The following is a 15,140-nucleotide window of genomic DNA, read 5'->3' as shown; positions in this document are numbered from 1 at the left end:
ACAGGTTGCCTGACTTTCCGTCACTGCCACCCTTTGCCATCCTTACCCGTAGAAAGCCCTTTCATCATCCCCAAACCCTAATCTTTTCCCTTTCCTTCCCAGCCCCCAAACCCTGCCCTCTGTACCTTTCTCACCACCCGCTTCCCTTCTCCTGTCATCCCCCTACCACCCGGGAAAAAAAGAGATTGCCCCCTCCTTCCACTAGCCCACCCTCCCACCCAAAGAACAACTTCTTCTGCGCAGCTTGTTTTCTAGGCAGCAGCGCTATTGTGATGTCATCGGGGGGCATTGTGACAAGCCGCCAGTGTTCCGTCTCTTCATGTTGTGCACTGTTCAAACCGAAAATACATCAACAGGCAGGCTACAGAAAAGCTTACTAACAAAGGTTAGAGAGGGGCTTTCTCAGAGGGCTTTTTACAGTTTGTCTATTCCCAATTAGCCGGTTTAGTATACTTAATGAAAGTACTAATTCTTTCATAGGCCGCCCATTCTTAGTATTTGACGTTCAGGTAACAACAGGTAACTTTATTTGGAGTGGAAGCAGAGAGATAACACCAGATGCCAATTGTAGATCCTCTCACACCTGTGGTCACTGCAGCATCTGACTCCACTTTGTCCAAAAGGGATCTATTCCATTCAATTACACATGATCTAGATTAGACTGACAACAAGATACTGCACGGGACATAGCAGAGTTGGTGAAGTTGAGTGGTGATGAGTTTGCTATTTGGATGAATAAAGCAAGTAAAAAGTGTGTTAGATAAAAATTCATTTCAATTCGCTAATCGGGCTAATATGAATCAGGTGAATCGAGTTCTGCTTTTGGAAACTGGGTTAAGAAGGGGTGCACCGTTCCTGGAGGTACTGCAATACCAGGTCAATGCGTGGAGTGGACAGAGCAAGCTCTTTTTCCATCTCCCTGTTCTAAAAATCCATTTAATATATGGTCCCCAGATAGGGGACGTATCAGATATTAAACTGATAAGAACAGATACTACACTTGATCTTAGCCAAAAGGCCGAGAAGCGATAACCAGAATTGGTTTGGGCCTCGAGTGGCACCCTGGCCTATGCCGGACACATCTTAGGGAGAGAGAGCGAGAGGGAGACAAACCCACGCCTACACAAGACATTTTGTCACCCAAGCCAACCCTTGAAAAGGCTGCTTTGCAGAGCAAAAACAAGAAGAATGGTGCGTTTTGCAGCCGCCGCCCACTGCAATGAATCTGAATAACTCCTCCTTTAGGGCGCAAGCAACTCCCCTCCCCCTTGCAGTCTTTCCAATTCACGATACAAAAAGACGGACAGGACAGGTTGCCTGACTTTCCGTCACTGCCACCCTTTGCCATCCTTACCCGTAGAAAGCCCTTTCATCATCCCCAAACCCTAATCTTTTCCCTTTCCTTCCCAGCCCCCAAACCCTGCCCTCTGTACCTTTCTCACCACCCGCTTCCCTTCTCCTGTCATCCCCCTACCACCCGGGAAAAAAAGAGATTGCCCCCTCCTTCCACTAGCCCACCCTCCCACCCAAAGAACAACTTCTTCTGCGCAGCTTGTTTTCTAGGCAGCAGCGCTATTGTGATGTCATCGGGGGGCATTGTGACAAGCCGCCAGTGTTCCGTCTCTTCATGTTGTGCACTGTTCAAACCGAAAATACATCAACAGGCAGGCTACAGAAAAGCTTACTAACAAAGGTTAGAGAGGGGCTTTCTCAGAGGGCTTTTTACAGTTTGTCTATTCCCAATTAGCCGGTTTAGTATACTTAATGAAAGTACTAATTCTTTCATAGGCCGCCCATTCTTAGTATTTGACGTTCAGGTAACAACAGGTAACTTTATTTGGAGTGGAAGCAGAGAGATAACACCAGATGCCAATTGTAGATCCTCTCACACCTGTGGTCACTGCAGCATCTGACTCCACTTTGTCCAAAAGGGATCTATTCCATTCAATTACACATGATCTAGATTAGACTGACAACAAGATACTGCACGGGACATAGCAGAGTTGGTGAAGTTGAGTGGTGATGAGTTTGCTATTTGGATGAATAAAGCAAGTAAAAAGTGTGTTAGATAAAAATTCATTTCAATTCGCTAATCGGGCTAATATGAATCAGGTGAATCGAGTTCTGCTTTTGGAAACTGGGTTAAGAAGGGGTGCACCGTTCCTGGAGGTACTGCAATACCAGGTCAATGCGTGGAGTGGACAGAGCAAGCTCTTTTTCCATCTCCCTGTTCTAAAAATCCATTTAATATATGGTCCCCAGATAGGGGACGTATCAGATATTAAACTGATAAGAACAGATTTTTTTGATTTAATGAAGCTTTCCAAAGCACCGCAAAAAATGCATGACCGAAGTCACACCAAAAACAGTGCAAAGGCTAGGATTCGTGTGGACCCCTCCGTGAGGAGAGGGTCCCCAAAAATCAACCCCGTCCCTCCGAGCCAGAAGGCCACAGCAAGGGTCAGGGATCTTCGGTGCTCCCCCAAGCCGAAGCCTGGTTGAGCCTTGTCGTTGCTCCCAGCGTCCACCCAGGCATCTTACCCAAGTGGAGTAGAGAGCTACTAGTTGTTGGTTTCGCAGCCGAAACTGCCCGGACCGTCAACCGGTGTTGGTTTCTCAGCCCAAGGCCAACCGGACCTCCAACCGGGTGTTGGTTTCTCAGCCGAAGCTGACCCAGACCTCCAACCGGGTGTTGGTTTCTCAGCCGAAGCTGACCCGGACCTCCAACCGGGTGTTGGTTTCTCAGCCCAAAGCTGAACGGACCTCCGACCATGATTATAAAAATTTCCCTTCCTAGCCAGAAGGCCGGGATAGAGCAATATGCTCAGAAAGTATGAAAGGGCAAGGTACGGTGTGCTACAGAGCCCAAGGCTCGCCGGGGTCCCAAGCCAGCAAGCTCAGACTCACTCCAGGGTCGTCAGTCCTGGGGCACATTGCACCATAGCCCCCACACTTACTCAGTCTAATAGCCTCGATCCTGGTAGGGCCATGTTTTCCTCTAGATGAATATACTATACATCAAGACTACTAGCAAGCGCAACCTTCCAGTGTGCATTGCATCTGCCGAGCCTCACAGATACTACACTTGATCTTAGCCAAAAGGCCGAGAAGCGATAACCAGAATTGGTTTGGGCCTCGAGTGGCACCCTGGCCTATGCCGGACACATCTTAGGGAGAGAGAGCGAGAGGGAGACAAACCCACGCCTACACAAGACATTTTGTCACCCAAGCCAACCCTTGAAAAGGCTGCTTTGCAGAGCAAAAACAAGAAGAATGGTGCGTTTTGCAGCCGCCGCCCACTGCAATGAATCTGAATAACTCCTCCTTTAGGGCGCAAGCAACTCCCCTCCCCCTTGCAGTCTTTCCAATTCACGATACAAAAAGACGGACAGGACAGGTTGCCTGACTTTCCGTCACTGCCACCCTTTGCCATCCTTACCCGTAGAAAGCCCTTTCATCATCCCCAAACCCTAATCTTTTCCCTTTCCTTCCCAGCCCCCAAACCCTGCCCTCTGTACCTTTCTCACCACCCGCTTCCCTTCTCCTGTCATCCCCCTACCACCCGGGAAAAAAAGAGATTGCCCCCTCCTTCCACTAGCCCACCCTCCCACCCAAAGAACAACTTCTTCTGCGCAGCTTGTTTTCTAGGCAGCAGCGCTATTGTGATGTCATCGGGGGGCATTGTGACAAGCCGCCAGTGTTCCGTCTCTTCATGTTGTGCACTGTTCAAACCGAAAATACATCAACAGGCAGGCTACAGAAAAGCTTACTAACAAAGGTTAGAGAGGGGCTTTCTCAGAGGGCTTTTTACAGTTTGTCTATTCCCAATTAGCCGGTTTAGTATACTTAATGAAAGTACTAATTCTTTCATAGGCCGCCCATTCTTAGTATTTGACGTTCAGGTAACAACAGGTAACTTTATTTGGAGTGGAAGCAGAGAGATAACACCAGATGCCAATTGTAGATCCTCTCACACCTGTGGTCACTGCAGCATCTGACTCCACTTTGTCCAAAAGGGATCTATTCCATTCAATTACACATGATCTAGATTAGACTGACAACAAGATACTGCACGGGACATAGCAGAGTTGGTGAAGTTGAGTGGTGATGAGTTTGCTATTTGGATGAATAAAGCAAGTAAAAAGTGTGTTAGATAAAAATTCATTTCAATTCGCTAATCGGGCTAATATGAATCAGGTGAATCGAGTTCTGCTTTTGGAAACTGGGTTAAGAAGGGGTGCACCGTTCCTGGAGGTACTGCAATACCAGGTCAATGCGTGGAGTGGACAGAGCAAGCTCTTTTTCCATCTCCCTGTTCTAAAAATCTGTGAAGCCCCACAGGTGTTGTATCGGTGCATACCTTCAGGGACTCCACGTAGCTGGTGCTGGTCACAGGTAGGGAATCTTCAGTTTTGATCGTGACGCCACTCTCAGTATTGCGGTCAGTGGGGACCGCCACTGCAGGTTAGGGGACGCCTGGGGCTGATGGTGGGTGCAGTCGGATATAGTAGCCTCCTGAGAGTGAGGCAAGCCCCAGGGCCCGGTGTGGGTTTGTAGTACCACAAGTCGCAGAATGACTCAAACACAGTCCAAGAAGTCTTTTAACGTGTTTACTCACTGTTTGGAGGTCACGGTGAGATGCCCGGGCGACACTGTGATAACCAGGTGGAACCAGGAATTCCAGGAGGCCGTTCTGAGGGTAGCTGTCCACTCGCCTTCCTTGCACTCTTTCTGTTTTAGGAGGATCCTTTGCTTGAAGCGTAGTAGGACCCCTCCAGGGAAGCTGTTACCACCCTGCTCCCCTCTCTCTGGCTCGTCTGCCGGCAGCGTGGCCTTGGTGGGATGGCTTCTGGCCCTGTCCCCTTATGGGCCTGGTGTGCTGCTTGGCTCAAGCTCTGTGTAGTCGTGGTGAGGGCATGAAGTACCCCCCCCCCACCTGTAGGTTAAGCAGCTCTGGATGATCTGCTGCCTGTTCTGGGGACCTAGTTCCCCTTGTGTGCTCGGATACTGGGATCTCCGTACTCAGCCACCCCTCTTTCTCTGGATGCTCTTCAGGCCGACCCACAGTACTCCGTTCTCCTCCGCTTTCAGCTACAGCACTCCTCAGGACCTGTCTGCACGGGAGCTTCTCTGCTCCCCCCTCCATACACTTCCACTTCTTCCTCTCGACTCTCTCACTTCCTCTCTCTCTCTCTCTGCCCTGCTTCCTAGCAACCAGCCCCTGAACACACCCCTAGCTGGGAATTGAAAGTTAACCCCTTCTGGCTACCCAAGGGTCCCCTTTGGTGATGTGGGAGGCCTGGTCACTATATGTTTGTGTGTGCACCTCATCCTGGCCTTTGGAGATTACCTGGAAGCATTGCTCCCGCATGGGTGCAATACTCTGTGGCGCCTGACCAGGTCAGGGGCGCCACATTCCCCCTTAGTTATCATCAGCACGTCCTCGGGCTGCAAAGACAAGAGAAAGAAAAAAGGTAATTACAAACTTTTCCCACACAGGGGCAATTATTTACATTTAAACATGCCAGGTACCATTCCACCACCAACCACCCACATGTCCGAAACCCACCCAAAAACCTTCAGGAGGTAGGTCACCGGTCCTTTTGGTAACCAGGTCTGGGCCATCACATTCCCCAGACCTTTCCTCCAATCTTCCTCTCCTGAGGGGAGTGGTGTAAGGTAGGCCCCATAAACAGGCGTACCCGCTTCCGAGTGTTGGAGGGCAGGCCCCATAAACAGGCGTGCCCCCTTGTTGGTGCAGAGCCATGCCCCTCAACAGGCAGACCCTGTGGTTGGTACCAAGAAGGCAACTTTTTACAATGCAAAGTTTGTGGTTAAAGCCAGTTCATAACCAGTGGTCTAACATTTTAAGGAAGTCTCACAATAGTCCTTGTGGGCACATTTCGCTTAAACGTTGCTTAACTATAACAGGTTAAACATTACACTTCATACCGTCACTTTCAACTAAACTGTACTTTGTCTATAGCGTAATGGGAGCTGACCAAAGTTGCTGCGGGTTGATCTACGCAGTACTATACTGTCATCTGTCTGAGGTTGTGTCCTCCCACCCGATGTATGTGTCTCAATGTGAATTCTGGATGTACTGGGTACTGATACCAATGCGTGGTTTTCTGCTTCAGCTACATTTGGCACTTCTAGGTTCTGAACAGGTGCTTCTAGGTCTCCTACTTCTCTAGATTGAGTGAATGTAATGACTGGAATAACAACTGCTCCATTGTATTGAGGCCAACTTGCTGGAAAATCTCCAAGCGCAGTATGGATCATCCTTTCTTTTGGTTCCTGAACTGGCAAAGGGTTGGGAATTTCTTCAGGGATTCTTAGTTGTTCAGGACATTTCTTTAGGCGATCTCTAGAAACGACAGCTGTTGTTTTTCCTCCATCTTTGCTGATAAGGCATGTCTTTTCATTGCTAAGCGTTGATGGTAACACAGTATAGGGTTCTTCTTCCCAGTGATTGTCAAGTTTATGACGCCTTCTCTTTCCCTTGAGAACTATATCTCCTGGCATCAAAGGAACAGCAGGTGCTTTTCGATTGTAGGCCTTTTCTTGTTTCTCACGCTGCTGAGTCAGGCTTCGCTCCACACACTCTTGTACTTTCTTGTATTGGGCTTGGCGGTTGGAATCCCAATCAGCACCTTGTTGATGGTCTTCAGGGGTCTCAACTCCCATTTCCAGATCTACTGGCAATCTCCCTGGTCTGGCCCTCATCAGGTATGCCGGTGTGCAGTTCGTGGAACTCACAGGGATGTTGTTATACATGTCCACTAGATCGGGCAGCTTTTCCGGCCACTGACTTCGTTCTTCTAGTGGGAGCGTCTTCAGAAGATCGAGAATGATGTGGTTCATCTTCTCACACATGCCATTGGTCTGAGGATGGTAAGGCGTAGTACGGATCTTCTGGCAGCCGTATAGGTTACAAAACTCCTTAAACACTTCAGCTTCAAAGGCTGGTCCTTGGTCAGTGAGCACTTGATCTGGATAGCCATGTGGTCGACAGAAGTGTGTCTGGAAAGCTTTGGCTGCAGTTTGACCTGTCAAGTCCTTGACTGGTACTACCACCAGGAATCTGGAGTAGTGGTCAACCATAGTGAGAGCGTAGTTGTAGCCTTGTCTGCTGGGTGCCAACTTTACATGGTCCAGGGCCACGATCTCCAGGGGCCGTTTAGTTTGGATGGGCTGGAGTGGTGCTCTCTGGCGGTGCTGGTCTTTTCTTCTAAGATTGCAAGGCCCGCAGTTTCGACACCACTTCTCTAGGGCAGATCTCATGCCCACCCAGTAGAATCTTACTTTAAGTAGGGCCTCCAGTTTCTTCCAACCAAAGTGGCCTGCACCATTGTGATAGGCTTCTAGCACCATCCTCGTATCCTTCTGTGGTACAATCACTTGCCACACCTTCTCATGCGTCCTCGGGTCAATGATGCTCCTGTAAAGTTTGTCTTGATAGATGAATAATCGACCCCTCTCCTTCCATAGGTACTGTGCCTCAGGTGGGGCTCCTTTGTCAAGGCTGGCGCCAGGCTGGCTGATCAGTTTCTTTACCAAGCCTACCGCTGGATCATTTTCCTGGGTCTCCTTCCAGTTGTAGTGAGGTAGTGGGTTCAGGGTCACCTCTTGGCGGTTGGCACGCGACTGCCGACACTGTTTTGCTCCATGGCGATGGAACGCTGGCAGCTCAATCTCTTCCAGATCATCTTCATCTTCACCCTCGTCTGCTAGGTGAGGCATCCTGGACAGAGCATCTGCGTTGCCGTTCTTGCGGCCAGCTCGATACTTGACAGTAAAGTCATAATTCGCCAGTCGGGCTACCCAACGCTGCTCCATGGCACCCAATTTAGCAGTATCCAAGTGGGTCAGGGGGTTGTTGTCCGTGAAGACAGTGAATTTGGTGGCTGCCAAGTAGTGCTTGAACCGCTCCGTGATAGCCCATACCATGGCCAGGAACTCTAGCTTGAATGAGCTATAATTCTCTGGGTTTCTTTCGGTAGGCCTGAGCTTCCTGCTGGCGTAAGCAATCACACGCTCTTTGCCTCCCTGCACCTGTGAAAGCACTGCTCCCAGTCCCACATTACTGGCATCTGTGTACAGTACGAATGGCAGACCGTAGTCAGGGTAGGCTAGGATCTCTTCACCCGTCAAGGCCCCTTTCATTTGTCTGAAGGAGTGTTCTTCTGCTTCTCCCCAGTGAAATGGCGGGCCGGAGATCTTTCCTCTCTTCTTTGGGTGGCCTACCAGGAGCTCTTGCAAAGGCGCCGCCATTTTCGTGTAGCCCTTGATGAACCTTCTGTAGTAGCCCACCAAGCCAAGGAACTGACGTACCTCCCGGACGGTAGTAGGTGTGGGCCATTCCTGGATGACTGTGACCTTCTCTGGGTCCGGTGCTACTCCTTCTGCACTGACCAAGTGACCTAGGTACTGGACCCTTGGCTTCAGTAGATGGCACTTGGATGGTTTCAGCTTCATTCCATATCGGGATAGTGCTTCAAAGACTTCAGCCAGGTGTTTCAGGTGGTCCTCATAGGTCTTGGAGTACACGATGACATCATCCAGGTAGAGCAGGACGGTTTCAAAGTTGAGGTGCCCTAGGCAGCATTCCATAAGCCTCTGGAAGGTCCCGGGGGCATTGCAGAGTCCAAATGGCATGCTGTTGAACTCACAGAGGCCCATTGGGGTGGTGAAGGCCGTCTTCTCCCGATCTTCTTCTGCTACAGATACTTGCCAGTAGCCACTAGTAAGATCTAGGGTAGAAAAGTAGTTAGAGGCTTTCAAGGCAGCGAGGGATTCCTCTATCCTTGGCAAAGGGTAGGCATCCTTGTGTGTTATCTGATTTATCCGTCTGTAATCCACACACATCCTCATCGTGCCATCCTTCTTTCTTACCAGGACCAGGGGAGCTGCCCAGGGGCTGCAACTGTCCCTTATGACTCCTGCCTCCTTCATGTCCTTCAGCATGTCCTTTGTGCGCTGGTAATGGGCTGGTGGAATAGGCCTATGTCTTTCCTTAATGGGAGGATGACTGCCTGTGGGTATGTGATGTTGCACCCCTTTGATCCTACCAAAGTCTAGTGGGTTCTTACTAAAGACCTGCTCGTATTCCTGCACGACCCTGTAAACCCCATGTTTCTGGTAGTCGGGTGTAGAGTCAGTCCCCACGTGTAGTTTCTGGCACCAGTCCTCTAACTGCTTTTGGGAGGTCTCGCCCTCTTTTGAGTCAGCTTGTGTCAGGGGACCTGCAGGTGTTATGGCGTCATCTGAGCATGTAAACAGTTTGGCTATGGTAGCGTACCTTGGTAGTCTGGCTTCCTCCTCCCCACAGTTCAACACTCGTACAGGCACTCGTCCCTTGTGTACATCAACTACCCCCCTGGCTGTCAGAATCGTGGGCCAGTGGTCTGAATGAGTGGGCTCTAGTACAGCCTGGTAATCCTGTCCTCTGAGACCTACCGCTGCTCTACACCACATCATCATTTCACTCCGTGGGGGTATCACAATGGGGTTAGCATCCATCACCCGTACACTACCAATCTCACCGCCAGTCTGTTTTACCTGTTGCTTCCTCAGAATGATTCGGATCTCCTTTTGCAAGGCTCTTTGCGACCTGCCGTCAGCACCTTCAACAATCTGGTGAAGCAACAACAACACTTCCCCTAGGCAATTTTCTATGACATTAGTGCCTAAAATCATTTGCGGGTTCCTTTCTCTAACATCAGTGTCCACAACAATCAGTCCTTGTCCCTTCATTTCCTGCCTTCCCACCTTTATGGTTACCTCTTTGACCCCGATCTGGTCTATAGGTTGTCCGTTGGCAGCATAGATGGTGAGGGAGGGGTCCGGTGGTCGGAGATCGTCGTCCGACCAAAACCTCCGATAAAGGACATGCGGGATCGTGGTGACCTGAGAGCCGGTGTCCAATAATGCCGGGGTAGGGATCCCGTCCAAGACGATGGACAGGACAGGACGTCCACCCACGTACTGATCACAGCAGCGACTTGGGCCTGATCTTCTTAATCCTGAGGACTGGCCCTCGGCCCCAGGTTTGACTCGTTTAAAGGACAGGCCCTTGCATAGTGACCTGCCTTCTGGCAACGACGACAGATGGGTTGTCCAGATGAGTCATAGCGATCACTGCTCCTGCCTCGAGTTGGGGGACCCCTTCTCCTCCGCATCCAAGGGACGTCCTCTGGGTTGTCGGCTAGCAGGATCTGATGAGGGACTTTGGTCTCTGAGGGCAACTGCATTGCTTTCAGGATTTGTGCGACGTCCTTAGTGAGCTGCTGCACTTGGGAGGATAGCGTACTTATGGTCTCTGCTGGCGCGTTGAGTCCTTTTGCAGTCATCAGGGCCTGCGTGGAGGATTCCGCTCCTGCAGCCGTGGAACTGGCAGGGTCTGTGTCCACAGGGGGTTGGAGTGCTTTCACTGCCCGGTCTTTCAGAATGGCAAAGTCCACGTCGGGGTGTTCTAGGGACCACAGCTTCATCTGCTTCCCATCCTCAGGAGAGCGCAGGCCCCGCAGGAATTGTTCCTTCATCATCCGGTTTCCTTCCTGGTCACTGACAGGGTCCACCAGCTTGAGAGCCCGTAGTGCCGCCTGCAGCCTGAGGGCATAGTCTCTTATACTATCTTGGGGCTTCTGACGGCAGTGATAGAAGTCCGTTCTCAGCTCTCCCTCCGTGCGGTGTTCAAAAGCAGCTGCTAGTTTGGCAAAGATGGTCTCAACAGAGCTCCGGTCATCATTGGCCCAGGACTCAGCTTCCAATTCTGCTGCTCCAGTCAATTGTCCCAGCACCACAGCGGCCCTCTGTTTACCAGTCATCGCGTGCATGTCTAGCAGGGTGTTGATCTTTTTCTTAAACCCGGTCAGCGTGTCTATTTTACCGGCGTATTGAGGCAGCCATTGCGCCCCTGGGGCATACAACAAGGACACTGGCATTATGGGGGCGACCTCGGCCGGCGCAGCTGCGACCGCGGCACCGGCACCAGGCGCTGCGGCGTCCAGCGCGACAGGGGCTGGCATCGCTTGGGCTGCGTCGCCCTGACCAGGGGCATTACCTCCTGCAGCGTCCATTTTTCTTCAGAAATCTGCGCGCTCCCTTTCCACTTCCTGGGTCAGAACGCTCTCTGAATTGTGGGGATTCTGGGGCGGCCACACCTCTTCGTGGGCGGTGCTCTTCTCCCTCGCGCGGGCTGCAGCGCGCGCTTTTGAAGATGGCAATATGGCGGCGGTTCAATTTTTTTTGCGGTCGGACCTCTGAGGCACACGGTCACCTGTCTGAACAGGTCTAGTCCTTATCCTGTTCGTGACGCCAGAAGATGTGAAGCCCCACAGGTGTTGTATCGGTGCATACCTTCAGGGACTCCACGTAGCTGGTGCTGGTCACAGGTAGGGAATCTTCAGTTTTGATCGTGACGCCACTCTCAGTATTGCGGTCAGTGGGGACCGCCACTGCAGGTTAGGGGACGCCTGGGGCTGATGGTGGGTGCAGTCGGATATAGTAGCCTCCTGAGAGTGAGGCAAGCCCCAGGGCCCGGTGTGGGTTTGTAGTACCACAAGTCGCAGAATGACTCAAACACAGTCCAAGAAGTCTTTTAACGTGTTTACTCACTGTTTGGAGGTCACGGTGAGATGCCCGGGCGACACTGTGATAACCAGGTGGAACCAGGAATTCCAGGAGGCCGTTCTGAGGGTAGCTGTCCACTCGCCTTCCTTGCACTCTTTCTGTTTTAGGAGGATCCTTTGCTTGAAGCGTAGTAGGACCCCTCCAGGGAAGCTGTTACCACCCTGCTCCCCTCTCTCTGGCTCGTCTGCCGGCAGCGTGGCCTTGGTGGGATGGCTTCTGGCCCTGTCCCCTTATGGGCCTGGTGTGCTGCTTGGCTCAAGCTCTGTGTAGTCGTGGTGAGGGCATGAAGTACCCCCCCCCCACCTGTAGGTTAAGCAGCTCTGGATGATCTGCTGCCTGTTCTGGGGACCTAGTTCCCCTTGTGTGCTCGGATACTGGGATCTCCGTACTCAGCCACCCCTCTTTCTCTGGATGCTCTTCAGGCCGACCCACAGTACTCCGTTCTCCTCCGCTTTCAGCTACAGCACTCCTCAGGACCTGTCTGCACGGGAGCTTCTCTGCTCCCCCCTCCATACACTTCCACTTCTTCCTCTCGACTCTCTCACTTCCTCTCTCTCTCTCTCTGCCCTGCTTCCTAGCAACCAGCCCCTGAACACACCCCTAGCTGGGAATTGAAAGTTAACCCCTTCTGGCTACCCAAGGGTCCCCTTTGGTGATGTGGGAGGCCTGGTCACTATATGTTTGTGTGTGCACCTCATCCTGGCCTTTGGAGATTACCTGGAAGCATTGCTCCCGCATGGGTGCAATACTCTGTGGCGCCTGACCAGGTCAGGGGCGCCACAAATCCATTTAATATATGGTCCCCAGATAGGGGACGTATCAGATATTAAACTGATAAGAACAGATACTACACTTGATCTTAGCCAAAAGGCCGAGAAGCGATAACCAGAATTGGTTTGGGCCTCGAGTGGCACCCTGGCCTATGCCGGACACATCTTAGGGAGAGAGAGCGAGAGGGAGACAAACCCACGCCTACACAAGACATTTTGTCACCCAAGCCAACCCTTGAAAAGGCTGCTTTGCAGAGCAAAAACAAGAAGAATGGTGCGTTTTGCAGCCGCCGCCCACTGCAATGAATCTGAATAACTCCTCCTTTAGGGCGCAAGCAACTCCCCTCCCCCTTGCAGTCTTTCCAATTCACGATACAAAAAGACGGACAGGACAGGTTGCCTGACTTTCCGTCACTGCCACCCTTTGCCATCCTTACCCGTAGAAAGCCCTTTCATCATCCCCAAACCCTAATCTTTTCCCTTTCCTTCCCAGCCCCCAAACCCTGCCCTCTGTACCTTTCTCACCACCCGCTTCCCTTCTCCTGTCATCCCCCTACCACCCGGGAAAAAAAGAGATTGCCCCCTCCTTCCACTAGCCCACCCTCCCACCCAAAGAACAACTTCTTCTGCGCAGCTTGTTTTCTAGGCAGCAGCGCTATTGTGATGTCATCGGGGGGCATTGTGACAAGCCGCCAGTGTTCCGTCTCTTCATGTTGTGCACTGTTCAAACCGAAAATACATCAACAGGCAGGCTACAGAAAAGCTTACTAACAAAGGTTAGAGAGGGGCTTTCTCAGAGGGCTTTTTACAGTTTGTCTATTCCCAATTAGCCGGTTTAGTATACTTAATGAAAGTACTAATTCTTTCATAGGCCGCCCATTCTTAGTATTTGACGTTCAGGTAACAACAGGTAACTTTATTTGGAGTGGAAGCAGAGAGATAACACCAGATGCCAATTGTAGATCCTCTCACACCTGTGGTCACTGCAGCATCTGACTCCACTTTGTCCAAAAGGGATCTATTCCATTCAATTACACATGATCTAGATTAGACTGACAACAAGATACTGCACGGGACATAGCAGAGTTGGTGAAGTTGAGTGGTGATGAGTTTGCTATTTGGATGAATAAAGCAAGTAAAAAGTGTGTTAGATAAAAATTCATTTCAATTCGCTAATCGGGCTAATATGAATCAGGTGAATCGAGTTCTGCTTTTGGAAACTGGGTTAAGAAGGGGTGCACCGTTCCTGGAGGTACTGCAATACCAGGTCAATGCGTGGAGTGGACAGAGCAAGCTCTTTTTCCATCTCCCTGTTCTAAAAATCCATTTAATATATGGTCCCCAGATAGGGGACGTATCAGATATTAAACTGATAAGAACAGATTTTTGATTTAATGAAGCTTTCCAAAGCACCACAAAAAATGCATGACCGAAGTCACACCAAAAACAGTGCAAAGGCTAGGATTCGTGTGGACCCCACCGTGAGGAGAGGGTCCCCAAAAATCAACCCCGTCCCTCCGAGCCAGAAGGCCACAGCAAGGGTCAGGGATCTTCGGTGCTCCCCCAAGCCGAAGCCTGGTTGAGCCTTGTCGTTGCTCCCAGCGTCCACCCAGGCATCTTACCCAAGTGGAGTAGAGAGCTACTAGTTGTTGGTTTTGCAGCCGAAACTGCCCGGACCGTCAACCGGTGTTGGTTTCTCAGCCCAAGGCTAACCGGACCTCCAACCGGGTGTTGGTTTCTCAGCCGAAGCTGACCCAGACCTCCAACCGGGTGTTGGTTTCTCAGCCGAAGCTGACCCAGACCTCCAACCGGGTGTTAGTTTCTCAGCCCAAAGCTGACCAGACCTCCGACCGGGATTATAAAAATTTCCCTTCCTAGCCAGAAGGCCGGGATAGGGTAATATGCTCAAAAAGTATGAAAAGGCAAGGTACGGTGTGCTACAGAGCCCAAGGCTTGCCGGGGTCCCAAGCCAGCAAGCTCAGACTCACTCCAGGGTCGTCAGTCCTGGGGCACGTTGTACCATAGCCCCCCACCCTTACTCAGTCTAATAGCCTCGATCCTGGTAGGGCCATGTTTTCCTCTAGATGAATATACTATCCACCCAGAGTACTAGCAAGCGCAACCTTCCAGTGTGCATTGTATCATTGTACTAAGGTGGCCTGGAGCTTAAACCACCTCTTCGAACAACACTACACTTGATCTTAGCCAAAAGGCCGAGAAGCGATAACCAGAATTGGTTTGGGCCTCGAGTGGCACCCTGGCCTATGCCGGACACATCTTAGGGAGAGAGAGCGAGAGGGAGACAAACCCACGCCTACACAAGACATTTTGTCACCCAAGCCAACCCTTGAAAAGGCTGCTTTGCAGAGCAAAAACAAGAAGAATGGTGCGTTTTGCAGCCGCCGCCCACTGCAATGAATCTGAATAACTCCTCCTTTAGGGCGCAAGCAACTCCCCTCCCCCTTGCAGTCTTTCCAATTCACGATACAAAAAGACGGACAGGACAGGTTGCCTGACTTTCCGTCACTGCCACCCTTTGCCATCCTTACCCGTAGAAAGCCCTTTCATCATCCCCAAACCCTAATCTTTTCCCTTTCCTTCCCAGCCCCCAAACCCTGCCCTCTGTACCTTTCTCACCACCCGCTTCCCTTCTCCTGTCATCCCCCTACCACCCGGGAAAAAAAGAGATTGCCCCCTCCTTCCACTAGCCCACCCTCCCACCCAAAGAACAAC

General features: G+C 51.1%; 3 non-coding genes and 3 pseudogenes across 3 annotated transcripts; all 6 read right to left on the bottom strand.

Annotated features, from left to right (window-relative positions):
- Window positions 1-839: 839 nt before the first annotated feature.
- LOC142262114 (U2 spliceosomal RNA) lies at window positions 840-1,030 on the bottom strand. Its single transcript, XR_012729568.1, has one exon. It is a non-coding gene; the product is annotated as a U2 spliceosomal RNA (small nuclear RNA).
- Window positions 1,031-2,147: 1,117 nt separating this feature from the next.
- On the bottom strand, window positions 2,148-2,346 carry LOC142262310 (U2 spliceosomal RNA). The gene has a single exon (XR_012729743.1). It is a non-coding gene; the product is annotated as a U2 spliceosomal RNA (small nuclear RNA).
- A 642-nt stretch (window positions 2,347-2,988) lies between these two features.
- Window positions 2,989-3,115, bottom strand: LOC142262332 (U2 spliceosomal RNA; annotated as a pseudogene).
- A 1,117-nt stretch (window positions 3,116-4,232) lies between these two features.
- Window positions 4,233-4,345, bottom strand: LOC142262327 (U2 spliceosomal RNA; annotated as a pseudogene).
- An 8,007-nt stretch (window positions 4,346-12,352) lies between these two features.
- LOC142262316 (U2 spliceosomal RNA) lies at window positions 12,353-12,520 on the bottom strand (annotated as a pseudogene).
- Window positions 12,521-13,637: 1,117 nt separating this feature from the next.
- On the bottom strand, window positions 13,638-13,830 carry LOC142262290 (U2 spliceosomal RNA). The gene has a single exon (XR_012729725.1). It is a non-coding gene; the product is annotated as a U2 spliceosomal RNA (small nuclear RNA).
- Between the last annotated feature and the right edge of the window lie 1,310 nt (window positions 13,831-15,140).

The sequence above is a fragment of the Anomaloglossus baeobatrachus genome, unplaced genomic scaffold, assembly GCF_048569485.1.
Source record: "Anomaloglossus baeobatrachus isolate aAnoBae1 unplaced genomic scaffold, aAnoBae1.hap1 Scaffold_243, whole genome shotgun sequence".
In the NCBI taxonomy this organism is placed as follows: domain Eukaryota; kingdom Metazoa; phylum Chordata; class Amphibia; order Anura; family Aromobatidae; genus Anomaloglossus; species Anomaloglossus baeobatrachus.
Note: the sequence above shows the minus strand (reverse complement) of the source record. Positions and strands in the feature narration are given on the sequence as shown.